Raw genomic sequence first — 23,366 nt, forward strand, 5'->3', positions numbered from 1 at the left:
GGCAGGGGGCTGGAAGGGATATGTCCTGTTCCACCCCCTTCCCCAAGGTCCCATCCCTACCTCTTCTCTGCCTCCTCTACGGAGCAGGGAGCACACTGTCACTCGTCCCCCTCCTCCTTCCCCTCCCAAGGGCGATCAGCTGATCGGCGGCAGGGAGAGGGAGGGGCAGGGGCAGGAAAGCACCACGCTGGGGGAAGAAGCGGGGGAGGGGGGAAGCTTGGCTGCCGCCGGACCAAGCTTCTGCTTCCTGCCCCCGCAGGGGAGAGCAGTGGGTAGGGGGGCTGAGTGGCTGGGGGCCGGGACCTCGGCAGCGTGCTACTCAAAATTGGCTTGCGTGCTGTGTTTGGCACGCGTGCCATAGGTTGCCGACCCCTGTACTAGCAAATGTGGAGGCAGGGGCAGATGTGAGAGGGGAGACATTTGTGACATGGTTTCAGATGGAGCTTTGTTGCCAAGGGGAAAATACAGGGCCAGGCTGTGACTGAAAAAATGAGGACTATTCCATGAAGTGTCCCAACAGGAAAAGGGGCTTATAGGATGGAACAGCAGTCTCTCTGCGTACGAATTCTCCTGCCTTTTGTAGTTGCCTACAGATCATGTATCTTGGTGAGGCAGGAGGGCCATGTCCCCTGCTCATTCCATGGGGAAGAAATCCACATCCCCATCAAAGATAATTTCTTGGTAATTCAGCAGGTATTATCACACAGCATTTTTGGTATATCCTTTGTTCTACCACAGATTTTTTCCTAGGGGGGCCTGATCAATTGTATTTATTTGGAGGGAGGGTTCCCATATTCCCTAAGGTGTTTAGTTTCCATTCTCTCTTCTCCATCACTCTCGAGTCAGTCTCACTCACTCCCTCTGTCTCTCTCTGTCACATTGTGGCATTGCTGAACTCTCTGCTATCTTCTACACAGACCCCTGCATCACTCTGCAGTATTTCTCAGTGAATAAATTGCTACAATGCTATTAGCCTCACCGCCACACTCTACTGCTCCTGTCTCCCTGCACCCACTTCCACCCCTCAGTTGATCCAGCCTGCTCTCTGCTTTCTCCAGTCAAGAACACTCAGTACCACTGCACACAAATTGCTTTAAAACTGAATTGTTTTAAAAACATTTGATAAACATTCTTTCCCCTTTATGATACTGTCTGCTGTGCTTCTTAATTTTTCAGTTTCTCATGTCTCTTTCCTTAAGCTGTGAGCTCTTAGATAATCCTACCTGGTGAAGGGGGGAGGGGAGGAAAAATATACAGTATCTTCAATCTGTTAGTTTAATTAAAGTCAATGAAGAAATTAAAAGCCTAGCAACAGTGTGGATCTGGTTTCTAATATATGGACCTTATTTATATAGTGTTCGTCACTTTTGCGGATGGTGAACCTCTGAGTTGCAGCTCGTTAACTTTTCTCCTTTTATGGGATTTTAGTGTTCTCTTTAATTTCTGTGCAGCCATATGTATATTGCCGGCTAGTCACAGGTGCAGGGTGCAGTGTATGTGCAAACGAGACTGTGTAGAGCACTATGCTGACAGTTCCATGTCCACAAAGGGTTTGTCTTGAGAGGTGCTGGAGTGATTGTTTTTATGTTTTGGTGACTTTGGTTTAACTAGCAGCTTTTCAGAGATTTAGCTGGGTTGGGGCGGTTAACAGAAAAGACCATTTAAAAAATGGGCTTTTGGTTATTGGATTTGTCAAAGAGTGTTGTGCCAAATTCATAGCAACTCACAACTTCAAAGTCATCACTATGGTGCACATCATAATCCCCTGGAACTTCAAGGCAGATAGTAGAGTTAGAACTTAGATCCTTATGTTCCAAAAACACAGACCCCATCACCTGAACTGAAGGAGAATCTCCATTAGCTGAGGTTTGCAGTATACAGCCTACAGCACACCATTGAGGAGTTTCAGAGTAGTAGCCGTGTTAGTCTGTATCAGCAAAAAGAACAGAAGTACTTGTGGCACCTTAGAGACTAACCAATTTATTTGGGCATAAGCTTTCGTGGGCTAAAACCCACTTCATCGGATGCATGCAGTGGAAAATACAGCAGGAAGATATATATACACACACACACACACACACACAGAACATGAAAAAATGGGTGTTGCCATACCAGCAATAACGAGACTAATCAATTAAGATGAGCTATTATCAGCAGGAGAAAAAAAAAACTTTTGTAGTGATAATCAGGATGGCCCATTTCCTGGAAAGTTTTTTCTCCTGCTAATAATAGCCCATCTTAATTGATTACTCTCGTTATAGCTGGTATGGCAACACCCATTTTTCATGTTCTCTGTGTATCTATATCTTCCTCCTGTATTTTCCACTGCATGCATCCGATGAAGTGGGTTTTAGCCCACGAAAGCTTATGACCAAATAAATTTGTTAGTCTCTAAGGTGCCACAAGTACTCCTCATTGAGGAGTTGTGATTCAAGCTGGCAGAGGTCACCTACTAGCTAATGAGCTCTCAACCTGAGTGTCATGAACAGATGTCGGGGTCATGGGAGGGGAATCCCAGTGTGGAAAAGGCTAGGAATCCCTGCAACAGCTGTTTCATTACACTACATAGAATGGAAAGGTTAGATAGGAATTCTCTTTCATACAATCACCTTCCACCTCTTTTCTGTATGAACATGGACATATGGCTTGGCACTTGCTGTGGGCAGAGAGAAAAAAGGAAGAGTTAGTAAATAACAAATAATGCTGTGTGTCTGTAGGTTGCTTTACGCATCAATATTTGATTGCTTAGATTCTACTTTACAAAAGTCAGTACAATATTGGCTGTAGACTGTGATGTTTCTTTGTTTCCTATTCTCTTTCCTACACCCTTCCCCCACATACTTACATATTTACATTCAGAAGCAACATTTATCTTGAGTGCTGCTGTATCAGGATCTTGCCATCTTGCCACAATGTCGTGTTCACCGAATTGAAACTCCAATGGTGGAACGGTGGAACACCCGCTCTTCACCTCTAGGCTAATATTTCAATATGATGGTGCCTGGTTCAGTTCTTAATGAGCAAGATTTCTCATCACAGAAACTCCATGCTCTGATGTGGTACAATTTGAGATGGTCGTTTGTGTCCAGGAGACCCTGAGGACTAAGCTAAACAAATAGATGGGATTTGTCCTCATTCCTCCAAGTCCCTTTCACCCAGTTTATAAATCAGTATGGAAAGCTCTAAAGCTGCCTGAGTCTGATCTTAGGGCATGTCTATATGTACAGTGCTGAAGCAGTGCAGCTGCAGCATGGTTGGGGAAAACGCTCTATGCCGACAGGAGAGCGCTCCCATCAGCATAATAAAAGTACTTCCGCAAGTGGCAGAAGCTATGTCGGTGGGAGAAGCTCTCCTGCCAATATAGTGCTGTCCATACTGGTGCTTATGTCTGTGTAACTTATGTCGCTCAAGGGGGTGGTTGATTCACACCCCTGAGCGACACAAGTTCTTCCAACATAAGTTGTAGTGTAGACAGTCTTACTTTGTTTTCTCTTTTGTCACTGTGATGGTGTATCCCAGGGGTTCTCAAACTGGGGCTTGGGACCCCTCAGGGGGTCATGAGATTATTACATGGGGCGGTTGAGAGCTGTCAGCCTCCACCCTAAACCCCGCTTTGCCTCCAGCATTTATAATGGTGTTAAATACATAAAAAGGTATTTTTAATTTATAAGGGGGGTCGCACTCAGAGGCTTGCTATGTGAAAGGGGTCACCAGTACACAAGTTTGAGAACCACTGATGTATCCTGTATATTTGAGTCACTTCACTGGTTCCTCATTGCAACCTACACTGGATTACAGCTTCCTGTTCTTGCCTTCAAAGCCCTACAACTTGCAATACCCGCCTTCAACTTGAATCCAATCTTCTTTTGATTCCCCTCTCTCTCCCCCCCCACACACACTGTTCTGCCAGTGATGAATATCCCTTTGTCTCTTTCTCTCTGACATTTGCCTGCCTCCTTCCACAGCTTCCTATTACACTTGAACCTGTTCATCAAGCCACCTTCTTCACATTCAGATCACTCCTAAAAACTCTCTTCCGCCATCACACCTATAAGAAGAAGGAAGCAGAAGAGTAATAAACTGGACCACCCAGCTGTGCACACATCTTACTAATTGCAGGATCTTACTGTTGTCAGCCTAGTCCTTCCTGTCAAGCGTGGCCACCTAATTCCATTGTGTTAATGACCTTCACTGTGCCATTTTGAATTTAGATTATACACTCATGGAATCTTTACTTGTTTTTCTGAGGTTCCTAGCACTCCCTAGGGCACTTGAGAAATAATCATGTGAATTTAGTGTTGGTAATGGGTACTTTGTTAACAGCTCTGGAGACCATCCACTGAGCATAGGTACAGGATAGGTACTGGCAAGGCAAGCTTCCCCAGGGCATTCTTTTGTGGCAGTTCCCTTTAAGTGAGAGAGGTTGGTTCAGTCTCCATGCGCCCACTGTGTCCTTGGGATTTCTGCTGAGACTTCCAACAAACCTTAATGGTAAACATTTGTTACCTGGATACCAGGAACTGGACTGATTCCCAATATCAATAGGGACAGCTTTTGATCACTACCAACCTAGTATTGGATTTGAACAGGTGAAGGGCTCCAACTATCCCATTTCTAGTCCCCATCCCATTCCTAATCCCCAGACACATTCTTTAGTTCAGTTTTGAACATTATTGCTCACAAAGTTTCTCTTCCCGCCCCCAGTGCTAAAGGAAGTAAATTTATATAGATATGTCCTTATTTTTGTACAATACCATGTACTTGTGTGCACTCTGCCCACTTTGTAAATGTAAACCACTAACCTCTGTTAGGCCATGGCTACACAAACATTTAGTTCGTGGCAAGCAGAGCTGTAACACTACCTTGCACTAGTGTGCCACGCACTGATTGTCCATGTGGACCTTGTTGATGTGCACCAACAGTTCCTTAGCACAGGCGTTCTCAACTTTTTTCTTTGAGGCCCCCCGCAACATGCTATAAAAACTCCACGACCCACCTGTGCCACAACACCTGGTTTTCTGTGTATAAAAGCCAGGGCCAGCATTAGGGGGTAGCAAGCAGGGCAGTTACGTGGGGCGGGGCTCAGGGCCCCAGGCTTCAGCCCCATGCGGTGGGACTTTGACTTTCTCCCTTGGGCCCCAATGAGTCTAATGCTGGCCATGCTTGAGGACCCCCTGAAACCTGCTCACAGACCCCCAGAGGGCCCCGAACCCCTGGTTGAGAACCACTGCCTTAGCACACTTTGATCTAGTCCCGTTTCAAAGTGACATAGACCAAAGCGCACCATGAAACTGTTAGTGTGTGGCAGCAGGATCCACATGGATAGTTAATATGCAGCATGCTAGTGTGGGATAGATTCACACCCCGGCTTGCCGCAAACTAAAAGTTCATTTAGACAAGTCTTTAGATGTAATATGAGACCTGCTCAAGTGTATGTGGTCATGGCTGCAGAGGACATAACCCAAATACTACTCTCAAGCATGAGTCATCACTAGTACTGCATCACATGCCAGGTATATGACATAAAACAGATATGCAATGCTATGTCCCATAGCTGATGTGTCTGATTTTAAATGCTGGTATTCAGTGAATACTGCCCCAACACAGAAGTTATGGTGACCAGCATGGAAAGATTTAAATGTAGAAGGCAATGTATTTCACCTGGGTAATAGGTCTATTTCAGTGGTGGTGATCTGGGGGTTGCGTTACAGTGCAAATGGTTGTAGTTTGAATGGCCCTATGCAACAGGAAACGGTTAAGGGGCTGTAGCTACTGCTCCTATTTTAGCCAAAATGTAACTGTGCTGTTTGGCTTAAATATTTAAAATTCAGGGTTTATTTTAGTGACAAAAAAGTTAGAAGCAAATATAAACTTGAGAAATAATTTACAACTTGGAAAAAATGCAGTAACTATAGTTGGTTTGCTGAGCTTCTGGCTTAAAATTCTGCTCCTGGGGGAATTATGCACCACTGCGCAATGCAGACTTTTGCAGAAATTAATGTTGTGCATGCAGAATTTCCTTTCCCCCACAGAAATGGGCTGTAATGCTACTGGCCGCCACTAGGAGCCACTGGACCTGGCAGAGCTCAGCTCGCACATAGAAGACCTTGCCGAGGTGATGGGGAGGGAGCTAGAGGGTTCCCAGCAGCTGCAGTTCCCCACATGCCCTGAGGGAAGGAGACGGCGGTGCACAGAAAACTCAATGCAAGCATGGGACCCAGCATCAGGCTGTTTCTCCCTCTGGATCCTGGGGCTCTGAAGAGTAGGGGTGCAGGTATCTGGGCAGGGTGGGAGGCATGGCTGGACTCTGGAGGGGAGAGGGTGCAAGTATGTGGGCAAGGAGGGGCCCTACAGCTGGGCTCTGGGGAGGAAGGGGTGCCGGGTATCTGGGCAAGGGGAGGCCCCACAGCTGGGCTCTGGAGGGTAGGGGATTTGGGTGTATTGGCTGGGGGGGAGGAATTGTGGGTGTTTGGCCCCCCGGCTGGGTTCTGTGGAGGGAAGGGGGCAGAAAAACAGGAATTGGATTGTCATAGGAGTTTCTTTAACTCTCTATTCCTGGGGGAATTTTTTTGTGTCTCTGTATTGTTACAGACATACTTGCTAATAGGTATTTTGAAATAAATTAACAAAATAATTGAAACTGGTGTGATTATGTAGTGTTATTTTGACAAAAAAAATTGCAGAATTTTAAAATATTATGTGCAGAATTTTTAATTTTTTGGCGCAGAATTCCCACAGGAGCAAAAGTCATCATGAAGATGCCAGATCCCTAAATGCGCTTGCTAAATACATGCATGTGTAATACACTGACTTAGCACATGCAGTCATGTCTCCATCTAGTGTCTGGCCTCAGAGGCTGCTACTTATTGACAGTTAATAAAGTTGTGCCTTGATATAAGTGAATAGGGGCTCGTGCATTTGCTTTCAGATACTACTGATGATATTTCTGCACCTGGAACATTAAACAAGCAAATTTCAGGCCCACCTAAATGACCATGACTCTAAACTTAAACATTTCATCAGTGAAATTGACTGGGATGTAGATTCTTTAGGTATCTGGACTAAAAAGATGTCAAATGTATTTAAACATAGATGAATATGGTTTTATGGAAAATAGGCCTTGTTAAAAAAACTGATTTCATTCTTGAGATTACAAGTTTGACTGATAGAGATAACTGTGTAGGAGTAAATTCCTAGACTCTCATAAGGCATTTGTCTTGGTACCGCACAACATTCTGAGTTAAGTATGGCAGTCTACAGTATCAATAGAGTCAACATTAAATGGATTAAGAACTGGCTAACTGACAGATATCAAAAAGTAGTTGTAAAAGGATGATCATCAATGAATGAGGGTGTTTCTAGTGGGGTTCTACAGGGTTCAGAACTAGGCCCAACACTATTCAACATTTTCCTCAACAGTGTGGATGTACATATAAAATCACTGTTGATAAAAAGTGTGGGTGAGACAAAGATTGGGAGAGTTGTAAAGAATGAAGAGGACGGGGTGTCATACGGAGTGATCTGGATCGCTTGATAACCTGAGCCCATTCAAACAAAATGCTTTTTAATACAGGCAAATGCACATTTGTAGCTCTAAAACAAGGAATGCAGGCCCTACCTACAAAAAAGGGAGATTGTATCTGCAGAACAGTGACTCTGAAAATGATTTAGGGGTCAGGTCATGGCAAAACAGGCTAATGTGATCCTTGGGGGTGTAAATGGGAGTGGGAGTACAGAGATGATTTTACCTCTGAATATGGCATTGGGGAGACCAGTTCTGGGGTACACATTTTAAAAAGGATGTTGAACTAATGGAGCGGGTGCAGAAAAGAGCCACAAAAATGATTTGGGAGCTGGGGAAATGCCTTACAGCGAGAGATTTAAAGAGCTCAAACGGTTTATCTCAAAGATTTGAGAGATGACTTGATTACAGTGTATAAGTTCCTTCCTGGGGAGAAAATACTGGGTACCAAAGAGCTCTCTAACCTAGCAGAGAAAGGCCCAACAAAAAACAATGACTAGAAACTGAAGCTAGAAAAATTCTGATTAGAAATTGGGTACAATTTTTTTAACAGTGAAGATAATTAACCATTGAAACAAACTGTCATGGGAAATGGGGGATCTCTTGATGTCTTCAAATCAACACTGGCTGCCTTTCTGGAAGGTATGCTTTAGTCAAACATAAGTTATTGGGCTCAGTACAGGGATAACTGGATGGAATTTAATGGCCTGTGCTATACAAGAGGTCAGGCTAGATGAAATGGTCCCTTCTAGCCTTAACCTCTATGAATAAAGGTGAAATTTTGGAGATGATCTTTAGAAGAGAGAATGAATTTCTGAATAGACAGGTGCATTTGCTAGACCTGAAGTATTTGGCTTACATTGCCAAGACTAATAGCCCTAATTCTTGCTTCAAAAGAGCAGACTGCATGGAGGATTTTGCAATTGGGGAGAAAAAGATGGGAAAAGCTCCCCAAATGAGCAATTTGAGAAATGCAAAGAACAGAATACCCAGAGGACTCAAAATAATGAAACTGGGAGTGAGAAGATTCTCTTTTCTCACCCAGAGCAATGAATCTAGGAGTCAAGTTAATATAAAGAATAGTTTGAAGTCATATTCTTCAGAACTTGTTAATGCTGTGTTTTTTGGGCGGGGTGGGGGGGGGTCCTTTAGAGAAATAACAAACATTTACACACTTTGGCAGTATTGTATTGGGGAGAATTGAGGAGAAGGTTTCTTTAGCAGCATCAGATTATAATTTTGATTTTAAAAAAAATCAACATCTGTGCCAATAAAGAAAAATAACAACTGAAACACTTTAGTGACTTCATGGTATTTTTGCAATATCTATTTGCAGCTGAAAAAAATCACAAAAGAACAGAGGCATATGGGTCAGATTAATGGAGAAAAGTCTAGTAAAATTATGGGAGTTGAAAGATTTCAGGCAATATTTTTACTTAATTTAGATTCGTAGAAGTTGGCAATAATAGAACGCAGTTTATGGAGACTGTTGACTCAGAGGAAATCAAAAGGAAACATGGGAAGCACGTGTTGTCTCACTTTTTCTTATTTTAAGCTGGAGTTGTCTTACTATTTCTTTTTATTTTCTCTTTGAACTTTGTGGAGTTGAAGCATAGAACAAGTAATTAATTTAATTTTAGTGCTTTTTAATAAAATGAACCAAGTGAACTATGCTGACTTCATAGCTATCATAAACAGTTGGGGCTCAGTGGGTCATTGGAAGGAGGATGTTAGCAAGTTTTACATTATGTGGAACATGGAGTAGCTTGCTTTCAATTCAGACACATATTTCCTGTCATCTTACTGGGAGGTATACAGGCACGCACAGGAAAACATGCCCCTTTGCTCAGTATGGTTATAGTGTGTTTTTATCCATCCCGTATGCTTGTGTGTAGTGATACCTATTTGTACAAACTGTAAGATGTAATAACTATATTAAAACAAGAAGTACCTTAGCATGTCTGTACCTGGAACCACTTGCTTCATGTGTAAGCATGAAAACTACCTTGAGTTCAGCTCGCATTGAAATAGGTTCTCTGTCCTAAATCATTGTCTAGCATTGAGATATGCCATTAAACAGCTGCTTTGTAGCACCCAGAGGTGGCTACATTTCAGTGGTAGATGAAGTGATTCTTCTATATAAAGGTATAGAATGTGTTTTGGGGTCCTTTTGGGTGAAAAGATGCTACAAAAACTTGAGTAGAGTTAGGTCTTAGGGGAAGAATACTATATTCATTAGATACTGCAGGAAGCTTTTACAGGGTGTGTCTTTTCTTCTTCCAGTGCTCTGTAACTTCTCCCCTTTAATCTGCCTGATGAAATCCTGACCTCACTGAAGTCAATGGGCGTTTTGCTATTGACTTAAATAGGACCAGAATTTCACCCTCCTTCCATTTCACTTCTTAGGAGTGACAGTACATCCCCCTACATCACATTAATTTTCAACCCATTTCATGCAGGGCTTCACATAACGTTAGCAAAACAGAAGTTAGCTTGTCTTTCGAGAGCAAATGGAGCCAAAGTTTGGGTCTGAATCCAATCATCTCCACAGTACAAGAGGAGTTCAAGCCCAGTGTTCTGATTCAGGCCCATTTCTTTTTATCTGTTCCCAGGGCCGGCTCTGGCTTTTTTGCCGCCGCAGGCAAAAAAGCCTCCGGCCGCCCCCCCCCCCCCCCCCGCGGGAGGGGGGGCGGAGGGTGGCCGGAGCCCTGGGGGGAGGGCGGCCGGAGCCCCGGCGGGGGCTCCACTCTCCCCCCGGCGGCCGGGGGGAGGGCGCCGGGAGGGAGGGCGGCGCTCCGCTCTCCCCCCGGCGGCCAGAGCGTAGGGGGCAGGGTGGCGAGAGGGCAGCGAGCCCCGGTTGGGGCTCGCCGCTCTCCCCCCGGTGGCTGGGGGGAGGGCGCCGGGGGGGAGGGCGGCCAGAGCGCCGGGGGGAGGGCGGCGAGCCCGGCCGTGGCCCCGCTCTCCCCGGCAGCCGGAGCGCCGCGCCACCCCTCTCCAGGTGCCGCCCCAAGCACAAGCTTGGTGGGCTGGTGCCTGGAGCCGGCCCTGTCTGTTCCTTGTCTCAGCTAGTTCAGAAACCAGAAGTTCTTGATACTTGGTTGAGGTCTCTCTCGTATGTTACAGGACACCTTTAACTTGACAAATAAAGATGCATCATCATGCTTGCATTTCATACTTCTTTTGTGTTTGCTTCTCTGCCTGGAGACCTGCAGCAGTAGATAAGGGGTTAAAACCTCCTCATGGCTCTCCCAGTTACCCCATCAGGACTGTTTAAAAATTAGCTTTTCTCCACTTAGGGCAGTATAATTAGGATACAGTAGTTGTGGGAAATTATTTCACAAAGTGACTGCATGCGCTTGTCCATGCACCCTAGGGAGCCATGCAATTATGCATACATAATTCTACTCTTTGAATATTTTCTCTTTCTCTGCATAATTTCTCTCTATTCATCTTTCCAGTGTCCTTCTGAGATAAACTTAGAAGTCTCCTCTTTTGGAATTTAAAAACAGATCCTATGACTACATCTTCACTATTTGCATTTAAACCAGAAGCAGTTCGTTGTGGGGAAAGTACAAAGGCAAGCAGGAAAAGACCTTAAATAAAGTAACACCATCACTGTACTCAACACGTTCTGAAGGTAGCACTGAAAAAATATTGCATTCTTATTCCATTACCAGGAGCACTAACCCTGAGCTTTCTAACTCATTCATTACCTAGTCCTTGCTCAGAACTCCCATTTTCCTTCACTAGGAGTTTTGCCTGAGTAGGGACTTGGTAAAGATTTATCAGTTCCTGGCAGAGTTGAGATTGGAACCCTGTGCCTTCTGCTCTAAAAACATGCCTCTAGCTTTGACAGAAATAGCTGGGGGTCATTGTTCTTTTCCTTGGGCCAGCCCCAGAAGGCAGTGTCACACTCACTCAGTTGTACACAGTTGGCATATTAGATGTGTAATAATTCAGAAATTAAACTGCTATCTTGTGAAATTCCAGGTTTTATTGCATAGGAAAATGTCCACGGTTTTCATGATACTTGGAATGGTGACCCCAGTTTTAAATCCATAGCCTAAACTAGTTTTCTTCATTTCAGCATGTGAAAGCTCAAATTCATACTTAAAAAATGGATATTTGGGTGCCTAAATTTGAGGTTGAGAGCCCAGATGGAGAGTTAGGCTGTCTAAATGAAGTGTCCTTGTTTGATGTTTGTGCTCAGCATATGTGAGTGTGTAATACTTAGGTTATGCACCCTCATTGTCTCTAGAACAAACACCCAACAAACCAAACAGCTTTGGACCTTTGCCTAAGAATGATCTAGATTTATTGCATGCTGTGGGCCATACTCTTCGGTTTGAGCCTCAGAATTATGGGAACTGACCTTTTAAGTGCATCTGTACCTTTTATCTCTAATATCCTCTTTATGTTGTTCTTGGAGGATTTATTGCAATGTGATAAATAAAACACAAGGTAACTTCCAGCATCTTTCTACTCTCTGCACAGCCAGTTTATCTTTATAAACTTGCTACTGACATGATGCAATTTCTCCCTGTGCTGTATACCAGTGAAGTTGTGATAAAAGACAACTCGTTGAAGGGATTCTTTGTCATACTCCTGAATCGTATATAATTCCCTTTTTCCCCCAGTGCCGGAAGTAAGCTGATGCTTTGCAATTATACTCACACTTGATTTCATTTTTTCCTCAGTAATTCATGTTCCCTATTGTACCCTCACTCATTCTCAGTCTTTCTCCCCCCCGCGCCTTCCTCTCACCGCACTGAAGCTGTAACTGCTTCACTGTGGTCTTAGGAGAAGATAGTGTTCTACTTCCCTAAGAAAGCTCATTGTGTGGTGTCGTGAAAAAAGGTTTAAACAACACAAGGGAATAAAGGCACCACGTTTCTCTGAACATTTTTTTTTTAAAAGGAATAATATATAAGCTGCTAGGAAAGGGCAAAAATGTCTCCTGCTCCTCTATAGTAATGTCTGTGAGGCTGTGAATTTCTAAGGAAATCTGCTTTTTACATACAGGACTGAAAGCTAGACTACCCCACCTCCAAACCTTTGCAAGTCTCTGTGTTAGTCTCATAAATCTAACAATAAATCATAGGATTTTTCACCAACTGCAAAAATCAAAGCTCTCGGTGAAGTAGCATAATTGCTTGATTTTTTTTTTTTTTTTTTTTTTTTTTTTACAGACTACAGCAGTTTTTAGGCAAGAAAGTCAAATGATCCAGATGATAACATGTATAATACCTTTTAAACAGAGAGGGGCATATTCTGCTCTCAGTTACGTTGGTGTCAGTGGAGCTACTCCAGTGTTACACCAGTGTAAACTAGAGGAGAATTTGGACCATAATTTGCAATAGGCTTATTGGAACCAGGAATGGTTGTAGTAGGTTGGAGGGGGCTTTAAATTGATGCAACATTTGATTTTTCTCTCTTTGTCTGAACTTTGTATGTCTATAGTGTTGCAGCTTAGAGTGATAAATAGCAGTCCAGCCGTGTGTTGGGGTCAGTGGATAAACTGAGGAACTGTAGCATACAGTTTGACAGGTGACAATTGTTCACCGCTAGGCTTTAGTCCAAGTCATGCATCCTCACTAAAGCAGTTCCCTTTAGTGGAAGCAGGGAGGAGAGTCTTGATTTGTAATTTATATACAAGAGTTAAAAAGGTGAAAATGAGGGTGAACAATAAGGGTCTGTATAGGATGGTGTCAGTTTTTGACACTGCAGCTTGGCATAATTTAATGGCACCTGGGAAAATAGCATAATTTACTTTTCACCTTATGAAAAGAAGAAATGACACCAAGAAATGTTACTCCAAAGGTTTGTTTCTTTGTATGCGAATAACTGCTCTTCATTAGTACCTATATCCATAGTTTACTCTAATAAATCAGATTAGAAGGGGCACTCTCTGGTTAAAAATCTGAACCCCTTAGATAGATTTTAAAACTCTTTCAGGTTTAATAATCTAATTTTCTTTTCACTGTTGAGGCTCATTGATTACTTTTTGCACTTCACTGATCTTGGACAATGAATATAGACCAGTTCAACTTTTGATTCTCATCAGTTTCTAATCCGTGTTACTTTCTGGCTCTCATGCACTAGCACAATGCTGCATTTTTCAGGTTGAAAACACTGGGGGGAAATTTAAATTAAAAAAACTGTTTTAATTGAAGCTAATAAATAAAAAATAAAGTGTTCTCTTGATATTAGGCTTTGTAAAAACCTGATATTTATTAAGCCTAAATTTTGGATTGAAATTTATTCAAGAGTGTCTCTTAAACATATTACTACTACTAATACATGTACAACTTGCTTCTCTTAATAAATATACATGGTGCAATCGTAAGGATGTTCGTGTGAAGCAAAGATGTTCTCCTTAGTGTAAAATTACAATATTATTGATATGTTTGAAATAGCATTGCAGCTATTTACATGTGAGCTCTGAATCTTGTTTACCAACAGTATTTTGAATGAATATGGTGCCTTCTATATGATTATATTAAATTTCTTGATAAGCAATTAATCCTCAATATGAGGAAGGGAATTAGTATTAGCCACATTTTACACATTAGGAAACTACAGTACACAGAGGTAGTGACTTGACTAAGGTCACAGAGGAAGTACAAAGCAGGAATAGAACCCTGATCTCCCAGTCTCATGTCTTCATCAATCCTTCTTCCCAACTTTGTCTAAGGAAGGCACAAGAGCTGCAGAAATATCATCAGAACTTGAACCAAGTAATTGGAGATTATACTGCAATGAACTCTCCATGTGTGCATGCATGACACACACTTACACAGGAGTTTATAAAATGGGATGTTATACTCAGCAGTGAATAGGTCTCACTCAGTCTGTGGGTGTAGGGAGGTGGTAAAGTATGGTAGTGATTGTGGGAGTTTAAATACATTGGGCCAAGTCCTGTGATTAATCCCACCAAAGCCAATGGAGGAGATGCTGTGGTCAGTGGTATTATTTGAGTAAGCGCAGCAAGGGTTGGCTTGGTGTGTGGCTATTTGCTTAGCATGGTATTATCATCAGAAAATATGGAAGGATTTTAAAAAAATAATCCCATCCAACTATTAAGTTTGCGTTTGATCTTGGCAGTACCTCTGCAAACCCAAATAGTGATTGAGGGAGAACAAGCTGAATAGCATCATTTAAAGAGGGAAATACTAACTTGCCTAAGATGTCGCATTAATTAAGAGATGGTTATAAAAGTGCAAAGCCCATTATAGTGAGTTGCAGCATCTCCAACTAGACTATAAAAAGTACTTTCTGTGCTGAATCTTGGCAAGCAGGGGCTCTGCCTGGGAAAAGATGCTTGCTCACTGTTCAATTTTACAAAATATAAATAAATTCAGACTTAAGTTTATTATTAACTGCCTTGATCAGGTCCTTTGAGGAGAAAAGTCTCTCTCTAACCTCTGATGTTATCTGTCCAAGGTTGACCATGGGCCTCAGATCATCTCTTCAGCTTCTTTGCTAACAATGTTGTTCTTTAAAATATGGACCCAGACTACTGGCACTTCAGTTTCTTCAATGTCTTCGAGATGTTCCTCATTTTCATTTTGCTCTTTGACCTGTTTATCTAGGTTTGTTGTGCTGTTTTCCCAAGTTAGACTTACATACATACGCTGGAAACTCACCAAGTAGTTGGCGTATCTGCTGCATATATGTAGTGTAATGTAGTTAATGTGTGCATCACACTCACACACACACACTCGATACACTGGGAACAACTCCCCAAGTAGATGCGTTTGCAGTCCAGCCTTCTAGTTACTGTTCCAACTGCTTGCTGAGTTTCCAGGGTACCTGCTCTATATGTTATAGATGTTCAGATGTCAAAAACTTCCTTCTTTTAAGCAGAGAGGGTTCTTCCTTTTCATGCCACATTCAGCTTTCCAAAGGCTTCTCTCTCCATCTTCCCAGCTTGAAATAGCATGTATCTGTTTTAAGTAATACAAAAGAAGTTACCTCCAAGCCTCCATGGAAGTTGGCTAGTTTGTTTGTTTGATTGATTGATTGATTATATCCCTCTAACCTTAGAACATTTTTTATGTTAAAATTTGTATTCCACAAGCAGTATTCCATTATGTGTGTCCATTATGTTAAACCCACAAGTCTGGCTTCTACCAGGATGCTAGAGGTAACTGCCTATTGATAATATCTAGTTAGATAGTAGGTAGAGATTATGGATATTTATTTATTTTGTTTTTATTTGCTTATTTATATATTTTATCTAATGTATTTAAGTGACCCAAGGCAATCTAACTTTGTACATTTCCAGTCTATGTAACCACATGTTCCTATCAATGTTGCTGTCCCGCTCTTTCCCACGTTTCTTCAGATTGTGTGTTACAGCATCTGTTGCATCTTGTCATAAATTAGACTGTAGAATCTGCCCAGCAGGGATTGTCTCTTACTGTGTGTTTATACAGCACTAGCACAACAGGGCCCAGATCCTGTTTCGTGTTTCTAGGTGCTACTTTATCACAGTCATAAGCGGGAGTGAAGAAGGGATGGGCAAGAAATTAAATGGCTGAAGGTATTTAACTGGGAGTACAAGGTAGGGAGCTAGGCCTCTCCTGCATTTTAATCCCAGCTTTGACACTGACTTGCTGTGTGGCTTTAGGCAAGTCAGCCTCCGACTCAGTTTCCCTGTTTGTAGGATGGGTTAATTATATTTACCTATATACCTTAGAGGAATGTTGTGGGGATCTGTTATTTTAAGCCTGTACAGTACTTTGAAGGGCCAGGTACTATTAATTTTGAAAAATAGCTAATCCAGCAACTGCCTTTCAGATAGATTCCCTAAGGATTTTACTGGAGTATTGATGAGTGAGGAGAATAGTGCAAAACTGTTAGAACACGTGACCCTGCTTCAGCCATGGCATCACCTGTCACAGTGACTTCAGTAGGACTATTCACATGTTTAACTATGTGTTCTTGAATGTTTTGCTGTACTGGGGCCTTAGTGAGTGCTCGAGTATGATAGACTTCACCATGCAAATCTGGTTCTCTTATCCATTATCATCAGTCATCTGATTTTGAAAAATGCAATTTTAACACACATTAATAGATGTTTAAAATACTTTTTAGCACATCAGTCACTAAATCCTCCTTTCTGTTATCAAAATTGGTTCTGGTTCTGGAATGGGATTAAGTGATAGACATCAAAATTCAACATATTTTTGTCATTTCTCCAGTTGCCCCCTCAGTATAAGGGGATAAAATGGAACTGTATTTTCAGCACAAACAATGAACATAAAGTTGTCATTGCTCAAAGCATTTCCTCTGGAATTTAGCATGGATTGACAATGGTTTCTACTATTCATTTACTTTTCTGAACATTTTGAGTGATCACAAAGATTTTAAGAAAGGTAGAAGTGCTATATGCTTATGTTTGACTAAAAAAGAAAAATTCAATATGGAGTTTTCTGGGAAGGAGTTTTACTTCTCTGAATGCATAATGTGAAATCTGGACACTGTGATAACTAGGACGTGCCAAAGGCAGTCAAACCAGAGTTCTTTTTTATCACAATACTCTTTGATTAAGATCATTATAGCAACTGGTAGCAACACTACGGTTAAGATTGAGTTGGCATTTCTATTTCATTGGGCTGCAACGCAGTGTTCAAGCTGTCAGCCCAGATGCAATTTTTAAAAAAAATTCATACAAAAATGGTTTCAATCCATTGAGCTATTTTAGAGTTGAATTTTTTTAAAGGGTAGATTTTTAATCTGTTCTAGATTTTATTTTATTTTATTTTTGGTTTGAATAGAAAGCTTCTAAATGTTAAAAACTTGAAAATTTTCAGGAATGTATTTCTTTAAATAAGCTTCAGTAAACCATTTTAAAAAAAATAATGATGATGATAATTATTATTTATTAGTTGTAGTATGAAAAAATACACAGGCAGAGAAAAAGGATTTGGTCCTTTTGTGCAAAATGGAGATGGTATTTTTTTTTTAAAATGTACAAAATCTAATTTGAAACGTTATCAAAACATTTTTTTAATTTATTTTGACTGTCAATAAAAACAGGATGAATTAAATACATTGTCCTGCAGTTTTAGATCCCCAAACATAATGACAGCGTGCTAAGGCATGAGACTAGAAAGTGAAACTGACAGTCTGAGTTTCACTGAACTAAGTGAAATGTAAAAAGTAAATAAACTGGATAAATGTTTAAAAGTAAATAATACTATTGTCAACTGCCAGATCATTCAAAAATCATGAAATTTAATCATAATTTTTTTTTAAATACATTTTGGGTACTTATTATTTGCCTTCTGTTTTTTTGAGCCTTTAAGGTTACACTTGGGTCATGTGTTCATGCTTTTCTCTGCAGCCACAAGGACTAGAAATGTACTTTTTGTTTTAAAGGAAAGATGTGATTCTCATGTAACTGCTTGACTCCAGGAGCTGGGGCTTTAAATGCAACACGAAATATGAAACTTACGATAAAATCAAGAGAGCTAATAATACTAAAATTAGATACTTAAAAATCTTTCACTTCTGTAGTATTGTTAGATTGTTAAGAGGTGAAAAAACTGAAATACTTTGTGAGTTACAAGTTGACAGCAACCCTTTAAATCCTAGCATAAATTCAGCAGTACTTCACCTCTCATACCCAATCATATCTTAAGAGTGAGAGTAAGGAGGTCATTTCCCCCACAAGCTACACAAAGAATACATAAGGGGGACATAGTAATGAAATATTAGCATATCAATGCAATGGGGAGCAACAGCTGGGTAGAACAGAAATATACTCTGATAGCACAGTAATAGCAGTGACCTAATGCCGCTGAGCCACTTCAGCCCAATGATCCAGTCACCATCGAGAGGAAATACTGCTTGCTGAAAGGAAAAGGAAGAAAGCCTGTCAACATACTGGAGTTATTCTTTGGAGATGCACCATGTGTGTAGGGTGACCAGATCGCAAGAGTGAAATATCAGGACACATTGGGTGAGCGGGGGGGGAGACAGACAGACACAGGTGCACAGCCCCGACTGGAGCCAGAGGCACACTAGTCCACCTGGCACTGTGGTACCAGCATGCCCCTTCCTGTTGGGGGTGGGCCCATGCTGCGCCACACAGCTCCCCTGCCCAGCGCCCCCTGGATCTACTATGCCCAGAGCCCCCCTATAGCCCTTCCACCACAAAGGCACAGTGCTGTGCGCACACACCCCGCCCAGTGCCCCCCTGCCCACAGCCGCCCAGCACTCAGAACACAGAACCCCACTCGCAAGTTTCCCAATACACACAGATTTTCCCTCCCTCTCTTCCTTCCTCCCTCCCTCCCAGTGCCCTTCCCCACAGCTGCACCACCACGACTACACAATGCCCCACACAGACCCGCACTGCCCAGTGCCCTGACACACACAGATCTCCCCCACTGCCCAGCACCCCCTAACAGGCCTCCACTGTCTAGCACCCCAAAACACGCATACCTCCCCCACTGCCCAGCACCCCCCACACCCTCACAGCCCAGCATGCCACACACACTTCCCAGAGACTCACTCCACCACACCCTGCCCCCTTCCCTGGCCGCACTCACCAGCCCTGCTGGGAGGTCTCTGGCTCCTAGGGTGAGAATAGCGAGGGGAGTCTCCAGACTCTCCACGTGCTGCGCCCACCACAAGCGCGAGCTCCGTGGCTCCCATTGGCCGGAAAAGGCGCCAATGGGAGCTGCTGGAGCCGCAGAGCGGGGCTTGCAGGCACCGCAGCACGCAGAGCCCCCCTACCCTAAGAGCCAGAGGGACCTGCCAGGGGGCAAGGTGGGGAGTCCCAGCAGTGCTCACCTGAGGTGGCTCCTGTCCCGGGAAGCATCCGGCAGGCTGGTCCCCATGGCTCCTAGGGTTGCGGGTCAGGTGGGGGGGTGGAGGGCTCTCTGCTCGCTCTCGGCGCCTGCCGGCGGGCAGGTACTGGGAGCTGCCCCAGGAAGCGGTGAGCGGCAGCGCCGCGGCTGTGGTCCAGACGGTCCCCAATATTGGGACAAAGAGCGTCCCGACCGATGTAAGGTCGGGACTCGGGACAAGTCCCCTAAAATCGGGACTGTCCCAATAATATCGGGATGTCTGGTCACCCTACATGTGACACTTGTATTCAGTACTGTATGGTAGTGTACAAGGGCTTGGCTACACAAGGAAAACACAGGACAGTTAATCCAAATTAACTAAAGGTGTGAATTAAAAGTAGACTAATTAGAGTGCATTAAACCCCTGTGTGGACAATCTGATTCAGAATTAAAGTGACCTTAATTTTGGGTTAGTTTTAAATTATACCAAATTAAGCTATACCAGCAAACATGTGTAGTGTTTGACCTAAGATTTGATCCATTGTAGCCAATATTTCTTTGATGCCAGTAAACAGGTTCAGAAGAGTAGCCTTGTCCCAAACCATGTCATAGAAGTATTGTGATTCTTGGCAACTCTGTGAGTCGGTATCCTCCCCAGCAAAATGGAGATAACATCCCTCTAAAAGGCGTTTTATGCAGATTAATTAGTTAGAGCCCAGTTTGTTCCTGAGTGCTGCATGAGGAAGGGACACTCTGATCTCCTTTGGCCCATGAGAAAGGGCAGAGGCCAGCTATCTCCATAGCACATTCCACTTCTTTCTGGGGCCCTGCAGAGTACTCTCTGTGGGGTTTGGAATGCACGTAGGAGGGCAGGGCAGATCCACACCTCTCCCTACAAACCATTGGGAATCTGCAAAAGGTAACACGCTCTGAGGCTGTACCGCTATTTATCTGGAGTCCCTCCATGCTGAGGAAGCCTCCTTAAAGGGGAGTTTGTAGAGGAGGCCACCTCTTTGCGGTTTTCAGGCAGCATTTGGAGCACACTGCCAAGTTGCAGGAGAGGGGATGCAGACGTACAGGGCCTCCATGCAGATTGCAATATTCCTCTGGCAGATCCCCAGCTTCTTTGGCAAGTTGCAACCCTGTATACCCCCAACACAAGAATTTGAGGAAACTCAGTGTGAAGGGAACCTCAAATACTTTTCCTTCCCCAGACTCTCCAGCTATGGGTTTACCATGTGGGGTATACATCGACTTTTATGGCCAGGCAAAAGATCTTTTCTGGGTGCATTTTACATCTTCATTTTAAATATATGGTGGCCACAGATCTGCACCCCTGACTCTCTAATTTGTGCCTGTGATTAGGTAGATTGAAGCAAAAGTACCAAGATCGGTGCCCGCTATTCAAGTGTGGGTGCAAAATCGTGGGTATCACAAAAACTCACTTTTCTGAAAATATTCCCCCACTGCTTTGAAAATGTAAAACATTCTTTATGTTCCTAAGCATTATAATGATGGATGGATGAGCAGCCTTCTAGAATCTCACAACACATAATGGCAGAAAATGTCGAGGCACAAGTGGGCAAGATGAAGATTCCAGAGCAAGAAACCTTAACTCAGCATTTCCTTGGTTTTCTCAGTTTCTATCTCAGTGCTAATGTTATTTTAATATAGTTACATAGCTTGATTTACCATGATTAGCATAGCAATTTGCAACACATTCTTCAAAATTGCCAATCAATTTGAGCTCAAAATAGATGAAAGTCCCACATAATCGGCTGCTACCATCCAAAAAAACAGTTCTGAAAATCTGAATGAGGACTTGAGTTGTTTGTACAGTTTTTTGTGTAACCTGCAACGGCTACCATAATATCCTCAAGGCCTCTGCCTCACAGGCCTTTTAATTGAGGATAGGTGAATAAAAAGGTAAGCCTAAAAGGCAGTATGAAAAGATCGAGGTATTGTATGGATTTTGTTAAATCCCTTGAAGTGCCTTGATTCTGGGTGAGTGACTGGGTGAATGCTGCCTCTGAAAGAGCTTTCAAAAACTCACCTGGTGAGAAAGCTTAATTAAAAATACAGCGTTGTGAGCTTTCTATCCCTGCTTCTTCACAGACTTTTTGCTGGTAGGGTCCTCTTTCGGCTGCCATGGTACCAGAGGTAGTTTCTTTCACACCTCTCTTTTCCCAGCAGCAGCAGTAGATATTTATGGGGAGCTTCTTGGGCCATGACTATCCTAACAGGGACTATAAGAGCATAGGTATGGTGCTGTAGCTATGCCGACATAACTCTGTAGGCCTACATTGACTTTTCTTCCCTTCACTGTAGGAATACCACTTCCCCAAGTGATGGTAGATAGATTGATGGAAGCATTCTTCCAATGACCTAGCTGTGTCTGCCCCATGGGTTAGGTAGCATAGCTACAGCATTCAGGGATGTGAATTTTTCACACCTGTCAGCATCATACCTATGTTGACCTAAATTTTAAGTGTAGACTTTATAGGCCTTCTCGTGGCTCTTCTCTAAGCCCTCCTACAGTTTATCAACATCCTTCTTGAATTTGTGGACACCAGAACTGGACACAGTATTCCAGCAGCAGTCTCCTCAGGGCCAAGTGCAGAGTTAAAATAATCTCTCTACTCTTACTTGAGATTCCCGTTTATGTATCCAATGATCACCCTTTTGGCCACTGCAATGGAAGCTCATATTCTTTTGTTAGGTCTTAAATATGTGCACGAGCCATATAAAAACATCTAGTTAGAGTTTAGAAGCTGGATTTTTTTGGTCCAGATTTGGCCATTTGCATTAGTGGTGATTTCTCGATCTATGAGCTACTCAGTAATGCACCACAGTACAGCTGCACCACACAGCCACTTCTCAGGTGAGTTTTCATCATGAGACTAGAGGTTAATGGCCTGATTCGTCCCTACCTTGCACCTTGTGCTGTCACATTACAAACATCCACAGTTACCTTGTGTCATAAACATATAGCTACGGGTAGCATAAAATCCCTCCTTTATCTGTAAAGGGTTAAGAAGCGCAAATAACCTAGTTGGCACCTAACCAAAAGAACCAATAAAAACCCAAGGGTCTGGTCTGTGCTCACCTTGTTTACTCTCAAGCCTCCCCAGGAAAGGGGGTGAGGGGGCTTGGGGGGGATATTTTGGGGAAACAGGAACTCCAAGTGGTTCTTTTCCTAAATCTTTGTCTAAATCACTTGATGGTGGCAGCAGTACTCATCAAAGGACAAAAAAAAATTGTGCCTTCGAAAAGTTTTTAACCTAAGCTGGTAAAAATAAGCTTAGGGGGTCTTTCATGCGGATCCCCACATCTGTACCCCAGAGTTCAAAGTACGAAGGAAACCCTAACACCTTGTTACCTGACTGAATGGAGAATTCTCATTTGGTGGCACATTTGTAAATGACAACATAAAAGTACAAGATGATGGAGGCCCCTAATGTTTTACTCCATCCATCAAAGGTTTCCTCATCTTGAAACTAGTGTCATGCAGCCAACCTCCCATTAATTTAACAAAGGGTCCCACAAAAATGTTCCTGTGATAAAATTCTGTTTACATAATGGCCTGATCTACATATTAAACTATTGTGAGGATAAATTAGTTAAGGTTGGTGCGGTGCGTTGGAAATGAACTGTTAGGTAGTGTCATGTGTACGGCTGTTATAAAATGTTTGCTGCATATTAGGGCTGGTCTACACTGGGGGGGAGGAATCGATCCAAGATACGCAACTTCAGCTACGTGAATAGCGTAGCTGAAGTCGAAGTATCTTGGATCGAATTACTTGGGGTCCAGATGGCGCGGGATCGATGGCTGTGGCTCCCCCGTCGACTGCGCTACCACCGCTCGCTCTGGTGGAGTTCCGGAGTCGACGGTGAGCACGTTCGGGGATCGATATATCGCGTCTTAACGAGACGCGATATATCGATCCTGGATAAATCGATTGCTACCCGCCGATACGGCGGGTAGTGAAGACGTACCCTTTGTAGCAGTTGTCTGAGTCCCTGGACACATGGAATTATCCTGG

General features: G+C 43.0%; 1 protein-coding gene and 1 long non-coding RNA gene across 2 annotated transcripts in view; one reads left to right on the forward strand and one right to left on the reverse strand.

Annotated features, from left to right (window-relative positions):
- NEXMIF (neurite extension and migration factor) overlaps positions 1-23,366 on the forward strand; it is a 63,404-nt gene that overhangs the window by 16,476 nt on the left and 23,562 nt on the right. The window lies entirely within an intron of this gene.
- On the reverse strand, positions 13,888-19,412 carry LOC112107114. The gene is made up of 3 exons (XR_002908152.2): positions 19,328-19,412; positions 18,321-18,382; positions 13,888-15,468 (listed from the first exon to the last, which is right to left on the reverse strand). It is a non-coding gene; the product is annotated as an uncharacterized LOC112107114 (long non-coding RNA).

Source organism: Terrapene carolina, unplaced genomic scaffold (assembly GCF_002925995.2).
Source record: "Terrapene carolina triunguis isolate 2854851 unplaced genomic scaffold, T_m_triunguis-2.0 Scaffold131, whole genome shotgun sequence".
NCBI classification, from domain to species: Eukaryota; Metazoa; Chordata; order Testudines; family Emydidae; genus Terrapene; species Terrapene triunguis.